Source organism: Eubalaena glacialis, chromosome 4 (assembly GCF_028564815.1).
Source record: "Eubalaena glacialis isolate mEubGla1 chromosome 4, mEubGla1.1.hap2.+ XY, whole genome shotgun sequence".
Taxonomy (NCBI): Eukaryota; Metazoa; Chordata; class Mammalia; order Artiodactyla; family Balaenidae; genus Eubalaena; species Eubalaena glacialis.
The window spans coordinates 46,139,408-46,161,794 of NC_083719.1; the positions used below are offsets into that span (position 1 = coordinate 46,139,408).

Genomic DNA, 22,387 nt, shown 5'->3' on the forward strand with positions numbered 1-22,387 from the left:
AATAACATAAGCATATGTTAAGATACAGAAAATATGCCAAAGAATTTTTAACCTGTCCTGACTCTTTAGATCAGTCCCATCCAATAGAACTTCCTACAATGATGAAAAAATTCTATAATCTCCGCTATCCATTACAGGAGCCACTAGCCATATGTGGCTATCAAGCACTTGAAATGTGGCTAGTGCAAATCAGGAGATGAACTCTGGATTTTATTTCATTTTAATTAATTTAAACTTCAATAGTCACATGTAGCTAGGGGCTACCATATTGGAGAGCACAGATTGAGACACTCAAGGACGACATTAATTAAGGGGAAAAAAGGCATAAAAAAATAACATGCATTATTAGTATTTAGAGAAGAGAAAAAAACGAATTTATAAACATACAAAAGGGTTGCCACACAATAAAACATGGTATGTTTTTATCAATTAATTTGTCATTAGCAGAAATGAATAAGTATACTGGTCAGAGGTTAAAATGTAGTCTTTTCCCCCAAAGCAAAACTGAATAGATTTATTTGAGTACTCTCCCAGAACTATGGAGAAAATATTTGAATAGATACTATATGATATTTCCTTTGTAAAGTTTTTTCTAAGTAGGGATTTATTGGTTCTCAAACATTCACAGAATTTACCAATCTATCTTCCTAAGTCCCATAAAAACAATTGAAAATTGACCTGTTCATTTGAAACTTCACTGCTTCACAATTTATTTTACTGGTGCTCCGGTGCCTATTTTATCCAAAGAAATTTATCTACCACCTGGAATTTATCTACCACCACTACATGGCATTATCAAAATCCAGAATTCTCAATGATGTTATGTTTTTCCATCCATCAACTGCTTCTTCTTTTTTTTTTTAACATCTTTATTGGAGTATAATTGCTTTACAATGGTGTGTTAGTTTCTACTTTATAACAAAGTGAATCAGCTACACATATACATATATCCCCATATCCCCTCTCTCTTGCGTCTCCCTCCCACCCTCCCTATCCCACCCCTCTAGGTGGTCACAAAGCACCGAGCTGATCTCCCTGTGCTATGTGGCTGCTTCCCATGAGCTACCTATTTTACATTTGGTAGTGTATGTATGTCCATGCCACTCTCTCGCTTTGTCTCAGCTTACCCTTCCCCCTCCCCGTGTCCTCAAGTCCATTCTCTACGTCTGTATGTCTGTGTCTTTATTCCTGTCCTGCTCCTAGGTTCTTCAGAACCATTTTTTTTTTTTTTTTTTTTAGATTCCATATATATGTGTTAGCATACGGTATTTGTTTTTCTCTTTCTGACTTACTTCACTCTGTATGACAGACTCTAGGTCCATCCACCTCACTACAAATAACTCAACTTCATTTCTTTTTATGGCTGAGTAATATTCCATTGTATATATGTGCCACATCTTCATTATCACTTCATCTGTCCATGGACACTTAGGTTGCTTCCATGTCCCGGCTATTGTAAATAGAGCTGCAATGAACATTGTGGTACATGACTCTTTTTGAATTATGGTTTTCTCAACTACTTCAACTGCTTCTTAATGTATCTTCCTTTGACTTCCAAAATAACCCAAATAGACCTTTTAATATACCTTAATATTTCTCTTAACATACATTAACATACAGCAACTATTAGATACTTGATCCAAAAGTCACATTTTACTCTAATATTTAGTAGCCTTTAAAATTTTGAATTTCACCATAAATCCTCATTTAAGTCTGGAAAAAGAGAGTAGTGAGTTCATTATTTAGTAATGTCTGAAATGTAATTCTAACTCAGTATTTAATTAGTTTATTAGAATTTTAAAAAAAATCTTGATTCTCTGCATAATTCATACCAAGGTGTTCTAATTCAAGATAATTTGGCAAATAGCTTCCAGAGTTAATCTAATTGACCACCTAGATTAGGTACAAGAATTTATCCCTGTAAAGTACTGAGAGAGATCAATAAAAAATTTCAACAGACTTTTGGATACAAGAAATGCATATTAGCATTCTCCTGCAGTCAAAACTGAAGAACTGGCTACAAACAATAGAAATGCCTCTGGTTGTTAATTTACAGGTTGAGAGAGGTTATTCTCAAACTCAGGAACACAAAGTTCACTTTTTTTGTGTATTTTTTTTTATAACTTGCTCTGATTATAAAATGCATATGGGTATAGAAAATCTAGAAAGCTATATAGGAAAAATTAGAACTCATGTACATCCCCACTGTCCCACTGCTAATAACCATACATAAATAGCTATATTTCCTTCTATGCCTTTTTTTTCATTTGTATATATATATTTGTTGAAGTACAGTTGACTTAAAAATATCATATGAGTTTCAGGTACACAACAGAGTGACTGAACATTTTATAGATTCTGTACCATACAAAGTTATTGTAATTTTATTGTCTATATTCTCTGTGCTGTACATTACATCTTATGAGATATATATATATATATCTCATATATATGTGTGTGTCTCTCTCTCTCTCTCTCTCTATATATATATAGACACACATACCCGGTGGAATATTACCCAACCATAAAAAAGAATGGAATCTTGCCATTTGTGACAACATGGATGGACCTGGAGGGTGCTATGCTAAATGAAAGAAGTCAGAGAAAGACAAATACTGTATGTTTTCACTTATATATGGAAGCTAAAAAACAAAACAAATGATCAAATATAACAAAACAGAAACAGACTCACATATACAGAAAAACTAGTGGTTGCCAGAGTGGGGGGCAGGGTAAGGGATAGGCAAAATAGGAGAAGGGGATTAAGAGGTACAAACAACCAGTTATAAAATAAATAAGTCACAAGGATGTATATATATTTTTAAAACTGGCATCATGTAGTCTACGAAGCACGGGTTGCTGCTTATTTTCACTGAGCATTATATGTTATGATCCGCTGGGGAAAAAATAAAATTTGGAACATTCCAAGAATGTTCCTGAAAACATTTCCAATAGTGTTCAAAAAATTTTCTGCTGATTTTTTATAAAGTTATATTTTCTTAAGTAAATTATAGGCTATCAACTAGGAATGTATTAGATTATTTAACTCGCACTGGCACATAGTGGGTGCTCAACACTAAGTTCTTTCTATCTCCCAGTTTCCTGGGCCCTTTTATAGTGATAGCTGATTTTTATCATTGCAGGGCAAATGGATGGAAGATCGAACTATAGTTATGCTCACACAAAATATATATCTAAATATCTAGCTCCCTTACCAATTCCAAAAAATAATTTAGGGTATTATTCATATAAGAAATGGTCACCATGCTTCAAAAATATAACAATAATACCACGCATAAGGCCAAAGGTAAGTAAATCCTATTTAATGAATGAAATTTTACTCTTGGAAAAAATCTACTCTTTGGGCAAAATATATTCAGGAGAGTCTGCTAAACATCTTAAACATATACTTAATGAAATATTTCTTTGACCTGAAATTGTCTGTGCTATGAGATACAAGATGCTATTAAGAACTGCCTGGTCATGACAAAGTCCTTTCTTAAAAGCTGGGGGAATAGGTAAGGCTATCAGCCACTCCTGGCATTTCTACAGTGTGTTATACAGGAACCACTGTCCACCTGCCCTCCGTGAATTTCTCTCAATATAACTAAAAAACGATGCAACCTCGGTGGGGCGTGGGGGAGTTGGTGCCCCTGCAAAAGTTAGATAGGAGCCCAGTTTTTCTATAGAGACACGTTCTAACTTGTAAGCAACCTGGTATGAGGAATATGCTGCCATACGCCCAAGCAGAAAAACTTCATGGTATCTGCAGATATGCCACACAAATTATTGGATTTATCTGGCAGAATATGAAGAACGAGGTGTATTTTCCTGTCAGTTTGATTATACAACTCAAAATAGCCAGTTGGTACAGGTAACTGAGGCAAAAAAAAATGCCAGTGAAAGGATTCTGTTGTACAGACTGATAAATGACAGATTATATTCTACTGATTATTTCTGCATCATATACATATATTCCCAGACTACCCTTCTGCCTTTGTTCCAAACTCAAAAGCATGGGTGGAGAAACCCTTCATGGCACACTTATCTCCCTCCCACTTGTGAGGTGCTCCAAGGAAGTCAACATTTCCTTTCAACATAATTAGATGACACAATATTTTAAGCAGTCCTCTTTCTTCCCAAGAGTATGGGAGATTTCCTAAAGACAATTTCCAGAGAGTCAATTAAGTTATAACGCAAGGGCACTTTCTAAGAGGAATTGATATTGCTTCCTTTTTTTGCTATTGATATAAAACATACAGTCCAGGGAAGCTAAATTAATAACCACAAAAATTACCATCAGAGTTTTCTCAACTGGTAGTTGCTCTTACAGTTTGGTCTTGGAGTGCACAGCAGGATGTGCTAAAGAACAATAAACTTAACCATTCAACAATCATTTTAAAATGTAAGTGGAATTTCTCTCATTTTAAGATAACTACATACCATTTATTAAGATAATGATATGTAACTGCCATGAGGGGGAAAATGATTAGAAAAGGTAATAAAATGTACTTTTTCAGGAACACTGTTATGGGTTCTCAATTTGTAGATTTAGAAGTGACAAAATACAGAACTGCTTTTCAAAAGAACTGGTTGCAAAATGCAGAGCAATTTAATTGAGCATTTAGATATCTTTAAAAGTGACCTCTAAATACTTTTGGCTGATGAGTTATTCTGATTGTTTCTGGTCTAAATAGCCTGAAATAATATGTAGAATTATTGTTGCAACAAAGAAAAACAGAGGAAGATCTCTAAGTGAATGCTTTCAAATCCTTTGTTCTCACTATGCATCAGAATGTCTGTATGCAGCAAATTTAAAGCATAAAAGTGAAAGTGCAGTTGAACTGAATACTGTATATTGCTTTTTAAACTCCAGTTTTCCAATTTATGTTCTATATTTAAGACTGTGCATGAAACAAAATTAAATAATAAAACAAAATTAAAGTATTCTTAAATTTAATCCCTGTACTTCCCCCTCATGCCAATGTGCTACTGGGTACATTATATATCCTCTAGTATATAATTAAGAAAGTGGTAAAGTTTAAATATTAAGTAAATGCTTATTTTTCCCCACAACATTCTGCTAAAAATCATTTGAATATGCTGCACTGTGATACACTACAACTTTGGTGGATATCAGCATTAAAAGCTAAAATACTGTATCAGCTGCATAAAAATAAATCTTTCAAAATACATAATAAGACTAAATACATTTATATTGGTCCTTCCTAAGTGTTTTTAGCAATATGGTATTAAGAGCATAAAGCTTTCCAGCAAACATTTTCTCAAAAAGCACTAAAATTCTGTGTTTAGATTCCTGAAGGTATTATTCATAATTATAACACAAACGTGAAGCCCTTTAAAAAGCTATCAAATATGAACTGTCTAAAAGCTAAGAAATGACTTCTAGGGAGACTGGAGGGAGGGGGCTTCTTTATTATTCTCTACATTTTTCTATATTTAAAAAACATTTTAAACTAAGAAATGGCTAGCAAAATTCAAATAATGAAAATTACAAAAATCTGGACCATCTAGATTTAAAGGGAGGTGGAAAATCATTACTATTCAGACAACTAAAACTGAAATAAGTTTTCTTAGAATGCGAGTAAATCTCACAGGAAAGAGGAAATTCTCCTTTAAGAAGAAACAAAGAAAATGCAAAATATTACAATCTGAGCGTCCTTAAAGTAAGGGAAAAGGATTCTTTAAAAATGTGTATTGTGATTTGTTCAAATATTCCAGAATAAATTCCAATTTCTGAAGTGATGCCTCCTTTAGGACTGAAAAAGGTTTTTCTACTTCAGGTTTCTATTAAACAGCTAGGATCGCCAGGTTAGCATTACCACAGGGCACGTGTAAGAAGCTTGCCAAGCAGGAACACAATCTTATTAAATGCAGTGTACTAATTCATTTTTTGAGATTAATAAAAATAGCAGTATCATATAAATTTACCTCTTCCAGTTTTACAAATAGATGGTCAAGTGTTCATTTTAATAAGATATCACCTGAAAAGTCAAGTAATGTCAACTTTAATGTCATCTAGAGCCTTATATCCAAAGGTGAAAAAAACCATACTCTTCATCAGGTAAAAGCAGTACAGATTTTTAGAAAGAGCCACAAATTAATTTTTATAAACTTTAAGTGCTACATACTAATTAGAGCCCATGTACCAGTTATAATTTAGCCCAATTATTTATTTCCAATGAATTTATTTAATTACCTTGATACTTAAAAGAATAACTCAAATTTATACCACATGACAAAATAGAAGAAACGCTGAACATTAAAAAGCTATTTTAACATGCAAATTATAACTAATAAAAGTTCTACAATTTCTCCTTATCTTGACCACTAAACACCCACATTTCTTCTGTAGTTTATATCTAAGGAAAAATGTAATCAGAGTAATCAGGAGTTTACAAAAGCTAAATAAATCTTACCTTTATGTAGCCCCAAGATACTGACAGTAAATAGTTTGCTTCAGGCATTTTTGATTGATTATATAGAGAGACAATAAATTCTAAAATATGTGTATCTTCAAAACCTTTATACTTTAACAATCTCCACAAGCACAGAGTATGTAGGTTTTTAAAGATTTTTGGTAATTAAGTACACATAAGAAAGCCTCGCATTAGATCCCATCCAGTTGGTCTCCCATTGAACGCATGCCATTTGTAAAACTCCAGAATGGAATGCAACAGAATTCAACCACTATTCTGAATAAAGACAATTTATGTGATAAAGAAACATCTAAAGATCTAAGGGTCTGCATCTTTCTCTCCCTGAGCTCCAGGGCTTAATGAATAATGTATGTCAAGATGCTTAGCTGCAAGAAAGACTAGTTCTGTCAAAAGTTACCAAATAAGGAACTGCAGGGAAGCCAGGAAGAGTGACAAGAAACCCCTCCCGTAAAACCCCAACTATGCACCAATCACACTGCGTCCCTGGGTCTAACAGGGCAGGGGATGTGGACTAGGCCCAGGTTGCTCTGTGATTGGTTGGCAAGGGCGAACCTCTGGGGAGGAGATTTTCCTCCTCACCTCTGGTAAACGCCATTTAATAATGGTATCCCTATAGCTGAGGCTGCCGCGTGAAAAGATGAATGGGCTTCCCCTCTCACAGTGATGAATAACCACCATAAAACTCTACATAATTCATAGTTCATTCTTAAATAAGAATTGCCAATCCTTTCAGAGTCATTTCTATGAATTTTAATATTCTCTGACTTCTCTTCAAAATAAAAGCTGCTGTAAAAATTTAAAAATAAATAAATAAATAAAATAAAAGCTGCTCTAAAAATGGCAATCAGGCATTTTAATTGTCTCCCTCTGTCAAATCCAAAACAAGTGGTTTCCCTGGTAACACAGATATAGCTGAAGTTCTTCCTCAGTCCAACCTAACAGCATACTGTAATTATAAAATACGATTTATGTCCAGAATTCATAAATGGAAGTGATACATTTCCTCACCTGTGTGGCATTGCTATTCTCAGCTCCTTTTGTTTCTATTGTTATATATGGTTGAGCTCCACAATCTTAAAAATCTAAGGGTGGGGATGATTTATTATAAATCTGATTGTGGGGGAAAAAAAAAAACCCTGAAAGCTAATGTACTGTGTATGGTTAAAGAATGCAGTGTCCTGTGTACAGATTTCGGGATCTATATTTTGATCAGAAGAGAACATTTTCATGATTGTGTAAAGGTATAAAGCGGCTCTTAAGAATATAGAATTGAGCTCAAGAGTAATCAGGCCTTTTACAAGAGGAGCTAAATAAGAAATCTAAATTCCTTTGGGAAAAAATGATCTTTCTTATTTGGTTTGGGACAGCATTATTCTGTAACTTTTATACTAAAGAGGTCTTATGGATAAGAAATGAGGGGACTCTAGCTTTTAGTCTTTTTCAGCATGAAGTTCTGTCCATTCTTCCTCCCCTCCATCTCAGTTTGTACCTACTGCTTGGCACGCCTATGACTTGCTGACCGGGTGACTGCTCGGTCTTCCTGCATCAGGTATGTCCGTCTCAGACAGCACACCCTCATCAGAAACAGCAAGGTAATCCCTGCCTCTCTGAGTTTCTATTGGTCCTTTGCTGCCAAAGTCCTCAGCTGCAGTTCACACCCACTGTGTTCATTTCCTAAATTCCTCTACAAAAGAAAGATGCTAAACCCCCAATACTCCACTAAAACTGCTTCTGGAAGAATACAGAGGTGCTCCCCTTTCACTAGTCTCTCATTCTCCTCAACTTCTCTGAAGCGTTCAACACTGTTTGATCACCCTCTCCCCTCTCCCTCAATCCCAAGACCTGCAGCTTCTTTATGAAGGTTTTCTTCCCACTTCTCTGACCATACCTTTGTTGCCTTCTTCTCTTCATCCTCTAATTTGGGATATCCACAAAGACTCTCTCGGAGGGCCAACACTCTCTAACGACCACTTCTAACCTGAATTTTAGCACCTTATTTCCAAATGACTAAAAGATATTCTTCCCGTTGGAATGCCCTGCTAGTCATCTCAAACTTTTTCAAAATTGGTGGATCCATTTTTCTATTTAAAGCAGTTCTTATTATGACTACTCCCATCTCCTTCAGTGGGCCCATATTCCAGTGTCCCAGACTGAAATCTATGACTCTTTCCTGTTGTTCAATAGGTGTTCCATGTGAGTTGACCACTGTTAGATGTTTAATACAATAATCCAACTGAATCCTTGAGTAACCCTTACGTGTTCCCCATCCACCACGTACCTCCCCTCCACCAACACTGTTCCAAAGTACTGTCTTCTACAGAACGCCTTTTCACTTAGTCTGTTCCTTTCCATTCCCACGCCCATCATCTAAATCCGAAGGCTTAAAGGCTGAGAGAAATGGAAGTACCTTCAACATCATCTCCTCCAATTTCCTCATTTCCATATAACGGGATACCTAGAGAGACAATGATTTTCCCAAGTTCACCCAGGTACTAAGAACCAGACTCTGAGTTCAAATCTTTTATTCCCACTTCTTAGTGTGTCAGTTTCCTCATCTGTAAAATTGTTTACCGTGGTAGCTGCTCTCCAAAGATGCCTCCTAATGAGCCACACTGCCCTACACTGAATCTGAGCTGGCTTGTGTAACCAGCAAGGGATGCTGCCTGACTGTGGAGGCTGTCACAGGAAGTACTGCAGCTCTCACCCTGGTCTCCGTGAACATGTTGTCGGGCTCCCTGAGCCACCCTGTAAGAAAGTCTGACTATTCTGAGACTGCCATGCTAGGAGGAAGCCCATGCTAACTTTATGGAGAGGCTGCTGGGAGAGGGACAGAGAGAAAGAGATGTGGAGGAAGAGGAGAGAGAGAGTATGAGCCAGTGTACATGCGCACGTGGCCGGTCTCCAGCTCTGCCAGCCGTGCCAGCCCAGAGCCAGACCTGAGAGTGAAGAATCCATCTCAGTCATCCAGGTAGTTGCCCCTTTAGATGACTCCAGCCCTTGCCACCATCAGACTGCAACCACATAAGGGACACCAAGTGAGAATGTTGAGCCAAGCCCGCAAAACAATGAAAAGTAATACAAAATTGATAATCTAAGCCACTAAGTTTGAAGTGATTTGTTACATAGCAAGAAATAACCAGAACAATTATTATGAGGATAAATGAGATGTTATATGCAACACACTTAAAACATCATCTGAGGACTTCCCTGGGGGTCCAGTGGTTAAGGACTCCACGCTTCCACTGCAGGGGGCACGGGTTCAATCCCTGGTCGGGGAACTAAGATCCCACACGCTGCGTGGGATGCGTGGCCAAACAAACAAAAAACCAAAAATAAACCTTAACCCCCCAAAAAAACCCAACATCTGATACATAGTGATAAACAGGTATTAGGTGATGATGATGATCATCATCATCATAACTATTCCATGCAGGTGCCTACATACTTTAACTCCCAGGCTTATCCTTTTTCTAAAAAAACATATCATGTTTCCTTCCAACTGCGTCACATCGTTCCATGTCTCAGACCCAAAACACTATAATTGCTTCTTAGCTCATCTCCTTTGGCTTTTCTCCTTCCAACCCCTTACTGATCTCCACTGCCAGGCCAGTTTTCCTCAAATCCAGCCTCAGCCTGCCACTCCAAAGCCAGTCACTGACAACTCGGCATCACCTGCTTCACCTTCCAGACTCCTCTGGGAACTCCAGCCTGACCACCTCTGACCTTAATCCCCAACTCCAAGCCCACCTTCAACAGCTCTTTACACCCTTGCTCCGTTCCCAACAGGCTACTATTCCACCCATCCCTACAATATAGCAGATGGTCCCATTTTCCTATCTCTACTCACAGTGAATTCACTGCCTAGAGTACTCTGCTTCTTTTATTCCATCTACCTCAAGCTGGTCTTTCAAAGTCAGATTTAAATCATTCAAAGTACATATCAAAACCAAATATTCCAGCCCTTCTCCAAACTCTAACTATTCTACACTCACTCCTTTATTTAATGATTACTTGTTATTCTCCTATTATATTCCAGACACTGTCCTGGATACTGGGGACATAGCAGTGAACAAAGGTTTTTCACCTGGAGCTTACATTCAATAACTAAGTCAGTAAATATATAATATGTCATGTGAGGGTAGGTGCAATAGAGAAAAAGAAACGATAAGGAGGGTACAAAGTGTTAGGGATAAAGATTCCTCTCTTATAAGACGATCAGGGAAAGCCTCTTTGATGAGGTGACACACACTGAGACCTGAAGAAAGAGAGGGAGCAAGTCACGTGGATATCTGGAAGGAGAGGGAGTCAAGTGTCGGGTTCGCCAAGGGCAAAGGCCCTGAGGCAGGAGCAGGCCTTGTGAGCTCCCGCAGAGCAAGGTAGGTCATACAATCATTTAATTCCTAACTATGCTTTATGGGGGTTCTAAGCCATATCAGACCTACTGCTCCCTTTTTGTATCCATCCATCAATCTATTTTATTCTTTGATGAACTTCAAACTAAGTGACTTCTTTCTTTTTGTAACAAATACTTTTATCCTGAAATGAAATTCCTAAATGCTCTTCCTGCATACACACTTTACTAAATACATACATACATACTAAGTAAATCCTTATATAGATACTTAAAAAACAAAACAAAACCTAGTATAATGGCTTATCAGTAACATAATGGTGAAGAAGAGTAAGTTATATTAAATACTGCAAAATATAAACACTTGTACAAAACCACATTTAAAAAATAATAAAATAGTCAAAAGCTTATATTTTACTATCACTTACTAGCTGTGTAACCTTGGGAAAGTTATTTAAACTTTCCATGCTTCAGTTTACTCATCTGGAAAATGAGAATAATAATAGCATCTTCCTTACAGGTTGTTGTGAGTTTTAATCAGTACATACACATAAAGCACTTAGCGCACCACGTGCTATGTAAGTGTTTGCTCTGATTCCTCTGATGTGGAGAAATTACCATGAATGTGAAAGCAAAATGGAAATAACTACAGGAGTGCTGTATTGGAGGGATGATCTTTTTCCAAAGTGGTGAATGGCTCTTGGAAAGGTTTTCAAATGTAACGAAGTGCCATCCTCCCTCAATATATACTGTGGTTGCATTACTCAAAAATTTAGTGTGGATTAAAACCATGCAAAAAACATTTTGCATTTATATGTAAAAAGTAGTTGTGTTCTAGGCTCAGACAATCGTGAGTGAATTTTTCAACCCACGTGAATTGTTGCTGACACAGAGAAACACTCCCTGGTGAAGGACTACCCCATGTATTCTAGGACGTCGAGCCTCCCTGGCTCTGTCCATGAAATGCCAGGAGTACCCTCCAGTCAGTGTACCTGAAATTTCCTCATTGTTCCCCAGTGTTAAGTAACACTGTCCTAGTTGCTACAACTACCTTGAACTTTGTCTCCTCAACCAGGGTGGAGGATGCTTGAGGCAAGAAAGATATTCTTTCTTTATATTTCCCGAAGTAGTTAGTGAGCCACAGGCACAAAGAGATTCAACTGTAAATCCCTAATTTGCTGTAGCAGGGGAGATAATAGTAAGAGCAGAGTAGTAGTAGTAGTAGTTGTAGTAGTAATAATAATATCAAGTAAAAAGTACCAAGGAAGGTTTCCATATTTCTAGGGAATAAGAAATCTTTTTTTTAAAGCTCTGAGCCAAATTAAAATTCATTTAATTATTCCCATCATAAGAAGCAGACTAGAAGCTCCTTTCCATTGCCACAGTTGTAGAGCCTGCAGAAAGAAATCTAGACAACCCAGAAGAGAGATATGGATGGAGCCAGAGAGATACAATGTTTAGAGACAGACTTGGCTTCGGACAATTTTAATGAGGAAACCGTAACAGGAATTTTACAGCATTTATTAGGCACCTACTTTGCACCAAGTGCTTTATATTTATACCTTATCTCTAATCTTTGCAACATCCTGGGTAGATAGATATCATCCCCATTTTAAAGAATGAAAAGACAGACACTCTTAAATAGTCAATAACGTGCCCTGGACGTGGCAGGGCTGAGATGCGAGTCCAGGTCTCTTTTAGTCTTTGCTCTTCATGGTGGATGAATAGCTCGTCATATAATTAGGCTGATTCAAACTCTGTGATAAATGGTATGAATTTAGGAGCGGACTCACTTATTCTTAATCCTTGTGCTGACTCCACCTACTAACTAGAGCAGTCAGGAAGCTGGTGCCCAGAGAGAGACAGGCAGCTTCACCTGACAGTGAGACCTACTTGTGTGTGCGGGTACGACGTGAACAAGACACAGATGCCCTCACACACAGGGAGAACTCAGGTTTCCTGAGTTTCCTCTCAAACATCCAAATGATTTCACATATGAATGTGTGTGCATGTACCAAAATAGAAAAAATACATAATTTTCTGTAGCATTCAGTTCTCTTTTCCTAATAATAATCTTCAGGATCTCTAGATGTCACTCCTATTTTATTCTTCATTTCATTGGTCCTTAAGCGATACCCCAAGCAATCAACAACCTTTGTGGACTATTTCAGGATATTTTAAAATCTGCTGATGGAGTTGAGTCTTTGATATACTAACACATGCTGGCATCACTGCCTTTGCAACAGAGGTCAAGAGAGATAAACATTTTTGAATAGGGAAAAAGGAAAAGAACTAAACCAAACTGTGAGGAAACTGAGGCTCAGAAGGTCAAGTGTTTTAGCCAAGGTCACAAAGCCAAAGTAGCAGTGATGGGATTTGAACGCAGGCTGTCTGGCTTCAGAGTACTCCCAATTGCCAAAAAAGTATTTCAGGCATTAATCTGCATTTACCCTAGAGTCTGTAAACAATATGTCTATTAACATAATAAATTCTAAGCTATACAATCTATTATTGTCCTTGAAATATTTAAAAATTAGTTAAAATAAGTGTTATTAACTCTTAGATTTCTCCAACCTAAGGGATATGCCTGGCAACAGCAGTGCTTTTGGTAGAATTTACATCTGAAAATAGTTTATCCTATAATCAGTTATATTTATTTTACACCTTTCTACTTAGGATCAAAGTTCTGGGAGTTGTTATTAATCAAGAAGCAAATCTGTATAAGGTAGGCTCTCACATATCCAATACTGCTCGGCTTAACATATGCAAATCTAATTGCTAAAAGACCCTGGAAGAATTCTGAGGTAAGGTTAAACTTCAGATATTAAATACAATAACGACGGCATACCAGTGTCTCTGAAATCACTGAGTGTTCTTTTGCTTTCAAACGCCTTAAGAGTAGTTTTGGAGGCAGATAATGATCTAGAATTAATTGACAACCTGTATTTCAAATAACAGAATTTTAAATCTATTTTTACATTATAAAAACTACACTTTCTTTGATTAATGCTAATAGTACAAAAACAACCTTAACACAAGTAAATCCACTAAATCTGTTTGTGTTTACTGCCCTCTAGTGATAAGGGATCCAAATGCGATTTAAAGAACAGCTCTGTTCTTGAAAAGCCATCACATTGCAGAAAAGAAAAACATGTTTTATAAATATTTTGGAGGCTTGAGATTAAGAGGAACTCCTGATTGATTTGGGGTTTTTTCAGTTTTTTTTTTTTCAGGTTGATTTTTTGAAACCTAAAAATCATCTGAAAAGCTAAGAATCATTCTTTAACCTGGTTTGAAAATTTTCACCAAAAAATAGTTTTATTTAAAACAGGAAAAACCTGTAACATTTACTGAGAAAGAAATTCTAATATAAGAAACCTTATTTTTGTTGAAAGGTTCCTTAAAGCTGAAATAACATGAGAACTGACGTGATAATACCTTTATTTAAATTTCTCTTCCACATGGGCTAACTCTCATTAAATGTTAGCATAGTATCCTATAATTGTTAATACAGTTTGAATCATACAGAGTAGATACATAGTGTTCTCTGTTCATAACTAAGTAGTAAATCTAGCTGAAACCACCACCGCCATTATCATCATCATACCTACCAAGGACTTTTGTTTCACTGAAGAATAATTAAGGCAATGAATGGGTATACAAACCTCACATAACGGAAGCGTCCACAGAAATAATCTTGCATGAAAGGGAACTTCCTACTTACAGAGAAAATTAGGACCCCTAATTCACTTAAACTGTCCTAATACCAATTCTCCATGTTTATGATGACTACTATAATCACCACAAAATACTTAGGTACCCCTCTGTACCTCATGGTATGCTTTGTGAAAACAATTTAAACAGAGAATACCTGTTTTCTAAAGCAATAATAAAAAATGCAAACAGGCATATTTCTGTAAATCCATATTTAATCTTTTATGAACATCACTTTTAGATGTGAATCTTATAGTAATTTAAGTTATAAAATTTGGCCAGGATGCAGGGAAAATGGAACTCTCACACATTGCTGGTGGGAATGCGAAACGGTGTAGCAACTTTGGAAAACAGTGTGGCACTTTCTTATAAAGTCAACAAGAACACCGACTATATGATCCCAAAATCCCACCTCTAGTTATTTACCCAAGAGAAATGAAAACATGTGTCCAAAGAGCTATATATAAATGTTTCTAGACATTCTATTAATAGCAGAAACCTGCAAAAAGCCCAGATATTAATCGACTGGTGGATGGATAAACAAATCGTGGTACACCCATAAAATGAAATATTAGAAAGCAATAAAAAGAAACAAATTAATAATACATGCAACAAGTTATTAATGGATGAATCTCAAAAGCATTATGAAAAGTGAAAGAAGCCATTAACAAAAGGCTATACACACACACACACACACACACACACACACACTGTATGATTTCATTCATGACATTCTGGAAAGGCAAAACTATAGGGACAGTCATATCCCTGGTTTCCAGTCACTGGGAGTAGGGGAGGGGAATGACTACAAAGGAGCAAGAGAAAACTTTTTGGGCGAGGGAAATATTTTATATCTAGATTATTGTGGTAGTTTTACAATTGTATAATTTGTCAAAAAACATTCAACTATATCTTTAAAAAGTACATCGTATCAATCTGTAAATTTTACCTGACTTTAAAAAATGTTAGGTGATGTTATCAAATTATTTAATTCCAAATTTGCTTAACTTTGCCTAAAGAAGAATGAAAAACAAAAATCTGAAGCATAGTTACATATGGTAAAATAAGATTTTTACCCTTCTAAAGACAGCTACCATTATATTCCAGTCTAACATGCATATGTTTGTCTAAAATCTGTGCCAGCTTTGAATAAAACAATACATAGTAAATCCTAGTTATGCAAAGCCTTTAGGCAATATAATAACCGATGACGTATTCTCATAAGTACTAATAACATTTTAATCTTAATCCTTTAGAATGACATATTCCCTAAAATACTTTAGGTATTTTCCTGCTTTCTTAAACAAACCAAACTGATCTTAATTTAATTATTTCATGGTGACCCTGGGCCACCATTATTCACTCATCTCTGAAAAGTCAACACATGTTCATTGTATGCTTATTCTAGTCCAAGCACTGTGCCAGCTGCTAGAGATAGAAGAATCCAGTGAAGTGGGTAGAGTAGCCTGCAGAAAACTGAATAGTCCCATTGCTGTATTCTTTTTGAGTCCTTCTGTCATTTTTTCATGGGTTTTAGTTTTTTCTGAGTCCTGACAGGTTGTCAGCCTGTTCTCCTATGGTCAATATATCTGCCTCCTTATACTCAATATAGCGTCCCTTTCCCCTTTCCATTATGACGGGTTTTTGTCTAAGGCAGCATTTCCCAGAACGTTGTAAAGAATAGTAGTGCCATGTGATAATTCTCAAAGAAGACATCCAGTGTCAAACTTCTGACATAGTGCTAACCTTCTTGGAAGTTGTGTACTTTAGCACATTAAAGGCTCTGCCAAGACCCATACTACGTAACTTTGTTTTATTTTGTTTAACTTAGTATTTCTCAAAATTATTCCAGTACTTAATTCTGCTCCCTTCACATTTATTAACAAGCAAAAACGAACAAAAATACCAGTATTTCATTGAAAATTCTTGTGGAAAGTAATGGTCTTTAGATATCAAGTAATAAAAATTTTTAGAATGGTTATTCACTTACTCAACAAATATTTACTAAATGGCTACTATGTGCCAGCATGAGGGATATAGTACTGAACAAGACAGAAGAGTTCTCTGCTCATGTAAGCCTTGGACTCTTGGGGCAAAAAGACAAAAAACAAGCAGACAAAAAAAAAAATGAGTGACAAACATGCTGGAAAGAAGAAAAGGGGGTAACATGATACTGTGATGGTAGACTATTAAATAATCAGGAAGGTAATATCTGAGATGAGGTACTGATGACTAGAAAGAGCTGAAAGATTTGGACCAAAGCACTCTGAGCAAGGGCTAGAAAAACATAGCCAGCATGATGGAGGATAGGTATGCGGAATGAGATTAGAGATGGGTCAGGGCAAGATCATGCGGTCCTTGCAAGCCTTCCAGAGGGGGTGGGGTACCACCAGAAGGTTCTGAGCAGGGAGTGACATGACATGATTTACATTTTAAAAAGTTGCCTCTGTAGAGGATGGCTCATAGAGAGGCAAAAGCCAATAGAAGAGGAAGAAGCATGGAGGAAGAGTTGATAAGACTTGAACACTGGAAGTGAAGAAATAAGAAGAATCAATTCCTAGACTCCCTGCCTTGAATGGATATTTGTGCCCTTTGCTGTGGAGAAACCTGGGGGAGGTAAAGATTTGAAGGAGGATAAAGAAGGAGAAAGAAGAGTGCTTTGAAGTTCTTCACAGAGTTCTGGATGAAAAAAGCTATCATATGGTGGGGTGGTGAATATGTAGTTACTTTCAAATACTCTAATGACATTACATTAGGATAGACCACGTTCATCCAAATCTTTTAACATGTTTTTAGAATAGCCCAAAAGAAGGGGCATCAACGGATAATCTATTTTTAAAAATCCCCTCCTCATAGCAAATTATTAATGTGAAAGCCTAAGCAAGGTCACACAACATAACCAAAATTAGAATCTAGCACTCATAGCTGGCAATGGTTTTATTAAAGTGATATGTCTTCTTTAGGCATTTTTGGAAGGAAGACTTTACTACAGGCAATCATAAACACAATTAAAAATTGTGCAATAATGGGAATTTTTTTTTTTTTTTGCAACAGTGACAGAAGAGTAGAGTATGAGAATGATGAGAAATACGATAGTATAGGGCATTGGTTTCTCTAGCTGGCTTCACCTGAGTTCTAATCTTGACCCGGCCTCTTAAGAGCACAATAATACACAGCAAGCTATTTAAGGTCTCTGGGTTGTGTGGAGAATTGGAGTTAATGAAAGTCATCTAGGACAGTGTGCTAAGTAGATGTCAGGAGCGCAATAAGTTATTTTACATTGGGACCAGAAACACTGAAACTTGTCATAAGGAAAACAATCTGGTTAAAACAGCTGTATGAAGATTCCTACAGTAATATCTACCCAATTGCTTATGCAATCAATGGTTTGTCTGAAAACTATTAGAATCACTGAGAGCAGTGGAAAATGCTTTTGGAGATATCAAACAGGGATAATTTTCTCAGGATGCACTGACCTGACAAATTGTAAGGACATCCCTTCAGGTTTCAGGACCAAATTCCAATCTCCAGAGGAAAAGGTAGGTACAACTTTACAGGTGCCTTTGAATCAAGGAGATCAAGCCCAGTACCAATGAGGATTTAAGATGCTAATCCTTTCAATCAGCAAATATTAATTAGCACCAACTATGTGTTAGCTACAGTTCCAGGTACTAAGGAAAGGTCAGTCAGCAAACTGCTCTGAAGTAGCTTACTTATCAGTGTGTGGGATTCAGAAGGTAAACAGGTGTGCACAGTAGCCATCCCACCTTCCTTTTTTTTAATATAAATTTATTTATATTACTTATTTTATTTTTGGCCGAGTTGGGTCTTCGTTGCTGCGCGTGGGCTTTCTCTAGTTGTGGCGAGCGGGGGCTACTCTTTGTTGCGGTGCACGGGTTTCTTGTTGTGGTGGCTTCTCTTGTTGTGGAGCACGGGCTCTAGGCATACGGGCTCAGTAGTTGTGGCTCGCGGGTTCTAGAGGGCAGGCTCAGTAGTTGTGGCACACGGGCTTAGTTGCTCTGCGGCATGTGGGATCTTCCCGGACCAGGGCTCGAACACATGTCTGCTGCATTGGCAGGCGGATTCTTAACCACTGTGCCACCAGAGAAGCCCCCCACATTCCTTTTATGAGCCTTCCAGAGGCTGGACATGTGAAAAATCCATATCCTCAATGCCCTTGCTGCTAAAGTTTCAGATGTGATTTAATTTCTTCCAATCAGAAGAACCCCTGCTCCTTCCCACAAATTAAACAGCTGTCAATCTAATTGTTATTTCTTTGTAGATAATCTGCCTCGTCTCTCTGGCTGTGTTAGGATCTATTTGTTTCTGTGATTTCTCTGGATGTGAGTTTCTTTTAAAAAAATTTCCTGCTTGGAATTCACTGAACTTCTAGAATATTTCCTCTTCCCCATTCTCCTTATTCTCTCCTGGAATTGAAATTAGATACATGTTGCCATTTTGCTGGAAAAGGAAGTCTTGTCATATTTTAAGTGTACTGTATTTTATCTATAAAATACCGTGTAAGGTTAGATAATTGTCATTAATATTATAGCAGTCATTTTTATTCAAAATACTGCTTTTAAACAATTTTTTAAAATTAAACATGATTATTCTTATATCTTGAGAGTAAATTACTGGCACTAAAATATCTGAAAAACAAATTCAATGTTTCTAATTGCCCATAAACTAAGATGCATCTATATATTCCTTCTAACAAAGAACTAAGACCTGAAAACCTGGTTAAAAAATAATAATTTAATCTATTTTTATTCATACTTCAATAAAAATTGGTATTAACCACCATGACATTTATTCTTCTAAAATACCTGTCTATATTTGTATCCTTCGGAGGGGAGAATATAAAAATTTTTGCCTCTGGGAGTAAAGATAGTAGGGAAAAACAAAATAAAATAATACAACTAAAAACAGACAACAAAGTCTGTTTTACTTGACCTTCCAAATGTGAATCTAATGCCCTGTGAGATAGCATGTCAACCATATACATGAGGTGAGGCAGGCCCATCAAACATAGGGCAGTGCTTGGATTCTGTGGAATACGTCCATGTTGGAAAGCCCCTCTGAAGACGTCTAGTCCAACCTTCTACCCAGACAGGAGTCCTACAACTCTTCATAATTAAGGTCCACCTCTCCTGGATTTCTTCTACTCTTGTGTAAGTCCATTCCACTTTGGGTGAATGAATGTAGTTTTAAAACGTTGAGATGATATTGAGCTAATGATCATTTGCTTACATTGAGCTAATACCATTCTTCAAAAGCTCTTTATAAACCCCTCAAAGTTGATTCGACTCTGGACGCAGCAGATGAAAAATAATACAGCGCAGGGATTCTATTACAGAAGTTGCAACAAACAGAAGAGTAGTTCACATCCTTAACTAGTCACATAAAAAAAACCCCAAACAACCCAATCCAAAACTGGGCAGAACACCTAAATAGACATTTCTCCAAAGAAGACATACAGATTGCCAACAAACACATGAAAGAATGCTCAACATCTTTAATCATTAGAGAAATGCAAATCAAAACTACAATGAGATATCATCTCACACCGGTCAGAATGGCCATCATCAAAAAATCTACAAACGATAAATGCTGGAGAGGGTGTGGAGAAATGGGAACCCTCTTGCACTGTTGGTGGGAATGTAAATTGATACAGCCACTATGGAGAACAGTATGGAGGTTCCTTAAAAAACTAAAAATAGAACTACCATATGACCCAGCAATCCCACTACTGGGCATATACCCTGAGAAAACCATAATTCAAAAAGAGTCATGTACCAAAATGTTCATTGCAGCTCTATTTACAATAGCCAGGACATGGAAGCAACCTAAGCGTCCATCAACAGATGAATGGATAAAGAAGATGTGGCACATATATACAATGGAATATTACTCAGCCATAAAAAGAAACGAAATTGAGATATTTGTAGTGAGGTGGATGGACCTAGAGACTGTCATACAGACTGAAGTAAGTCAGAAAGAGAAAAACAAATACCGTATGCTAACACATATATATGGAATCTAAAAAAAAAAAATGATCATGAAGAACCTAGGGGCAAGACGGGAATAAAGACACAGACCTACTAGAGAATGGACTTGAGGATACAGGGAGGGGGAAGGGTAAGCTGGGACAAAGTGAGAGAGTGGCATGGACATATATACACTACCAAAGGTGAAATAGACAGCTAGTGGGAAGCAGCCGCATAGCACAGGAAGATCAGCTCCGTGCTTTGTGACCACCTAGAGGGGTGGGATAGGGAGGGTGGGAGGGAGGGAGACGCAAGAGGGAAGAGATATGGGGACATCTGTATATGTATAACTGATTCACTTTGTTATAAAGCAGAAACTAACACACCATTGTAAAGCAATTATACTCCAATAAAGATGTTTAAAAAAAAAAAAAAAACCCAAAAACCAAAACCAAAAAACAAACAAACAAAAAAACACTCCAGGTCTTACAAACAGTGATCAACAGTTAAACATGAGCAATTACAGCTGGGGCTGTCACTTTCCCTTAACAGCTAGGGAAGCAAGCATGTGAATCAGAACATATGAACTTCCATTTGGGGTATTAAGAAAACTCACCAAACAGATGGCTTTAATAGAGCTTCCATAATACCAGTTCTAATAATTCATATTATATAGGTCCCTAAAACGCATAGTAAAAAATAGTAATGGCTAATATTTATTGATTGATATTGATAAATATTTATTTATTGTCTACTATGTGTCAGGAATAGTGCTGAATACTTGCCTGGCATCATCTCATTTATTTCTAATACCAATCCTATGAGGACTATTATTATCCCTATTTTACAGATGAGCCTTAAGGTCTTAACCATCAATTCTGTACAGGCAACTCCCAGGTTGCCTGTCTTTTCACCAGAAATCCAGTCATGACAATTGAAGGCCTATAGGATATTTCTACTTAGATATATAATTTCACTCCAATTTCATGTCTAAAAATTTAACTGCCATATTTTCCACCCCACTCTCTCCAAATAACCTTCTCTTCCTGATTTTCCAACCATCGTTCTATTATTACTTGGGTTGAGAATTTCATACTTTCCTCTGGCTGCAGTGCCTTTCCCCGAAAGTCTGATATATCCTGCCACCTTTCCTGCAGTCTTTCTCCTAACCATTCCTTTCGTTTCCTTCCCATCGTATTTCAGGCCCTCCTTACTTATATGCCTAATTCCCTAATGGATTTGTTTTGCTTTCACTATTTCTCCTCAGTATGATCCATCCTGCATACTACCATCAGATTTATCTTTCTAAAATCATTTTGTTACTTTCCTTGTAATATTTTCCTGATAATAAAATGCGACGGTTCTTCAGAGCTTACAGGGTAATGTGCAAACGGCTTAGTCTGACACTTAACGTGCTCTACACTGTAGGACCCCAATCTACATTTTTTACACCTGCCTCTGTTCCTATAATCAGATTTTCTGTTCCAGGAAGGCTCACTCATACAGGACACCCACTCCTCACCCACTCCCACAAACAATAAGGTAAATGCACAAGAGTGTCCCATCCTACCCTGCCTCACCCAGCCCCTGGAGTATCATCTCCTCCCTCGATGGCAACCTATATGAAACTTTTATGTTCAAGATCTAGCCTAAGTGGCACTTTTTCTGGGATGCTTCCCAATCATTCTCGTCCTTAGTGTTGAACACACCCTGAACTCCCCTACAGGACCCGAACACCATGAATTACTCTCTAACATGCAACAGGCTTACTAATATGGCTATCTATATTTTCAATGTATATGTCTATATGCCTTTGTTTTTATGTATGTATGAACGTGTCTCTCTCTTTCTCTCTCTTTCTATGTATTTGAATA

The 22,387-nt window shown here is 37.0% G+C and overlaps 1 protein-coding gene across 9 annotated transcripts in view; it reads right to left on the bottom strand.

The window, feature by feature from the left end:
* Window positions 1–22,387, bottom strand: part of PDE4D (phosphodiesterase 4D) — a 721,935-nt gene that overhangs the window by 16,733 nt on the left and 682,815 nt on the right. The gene's annotated exons all lie outside the window — the stretch shown is intronic.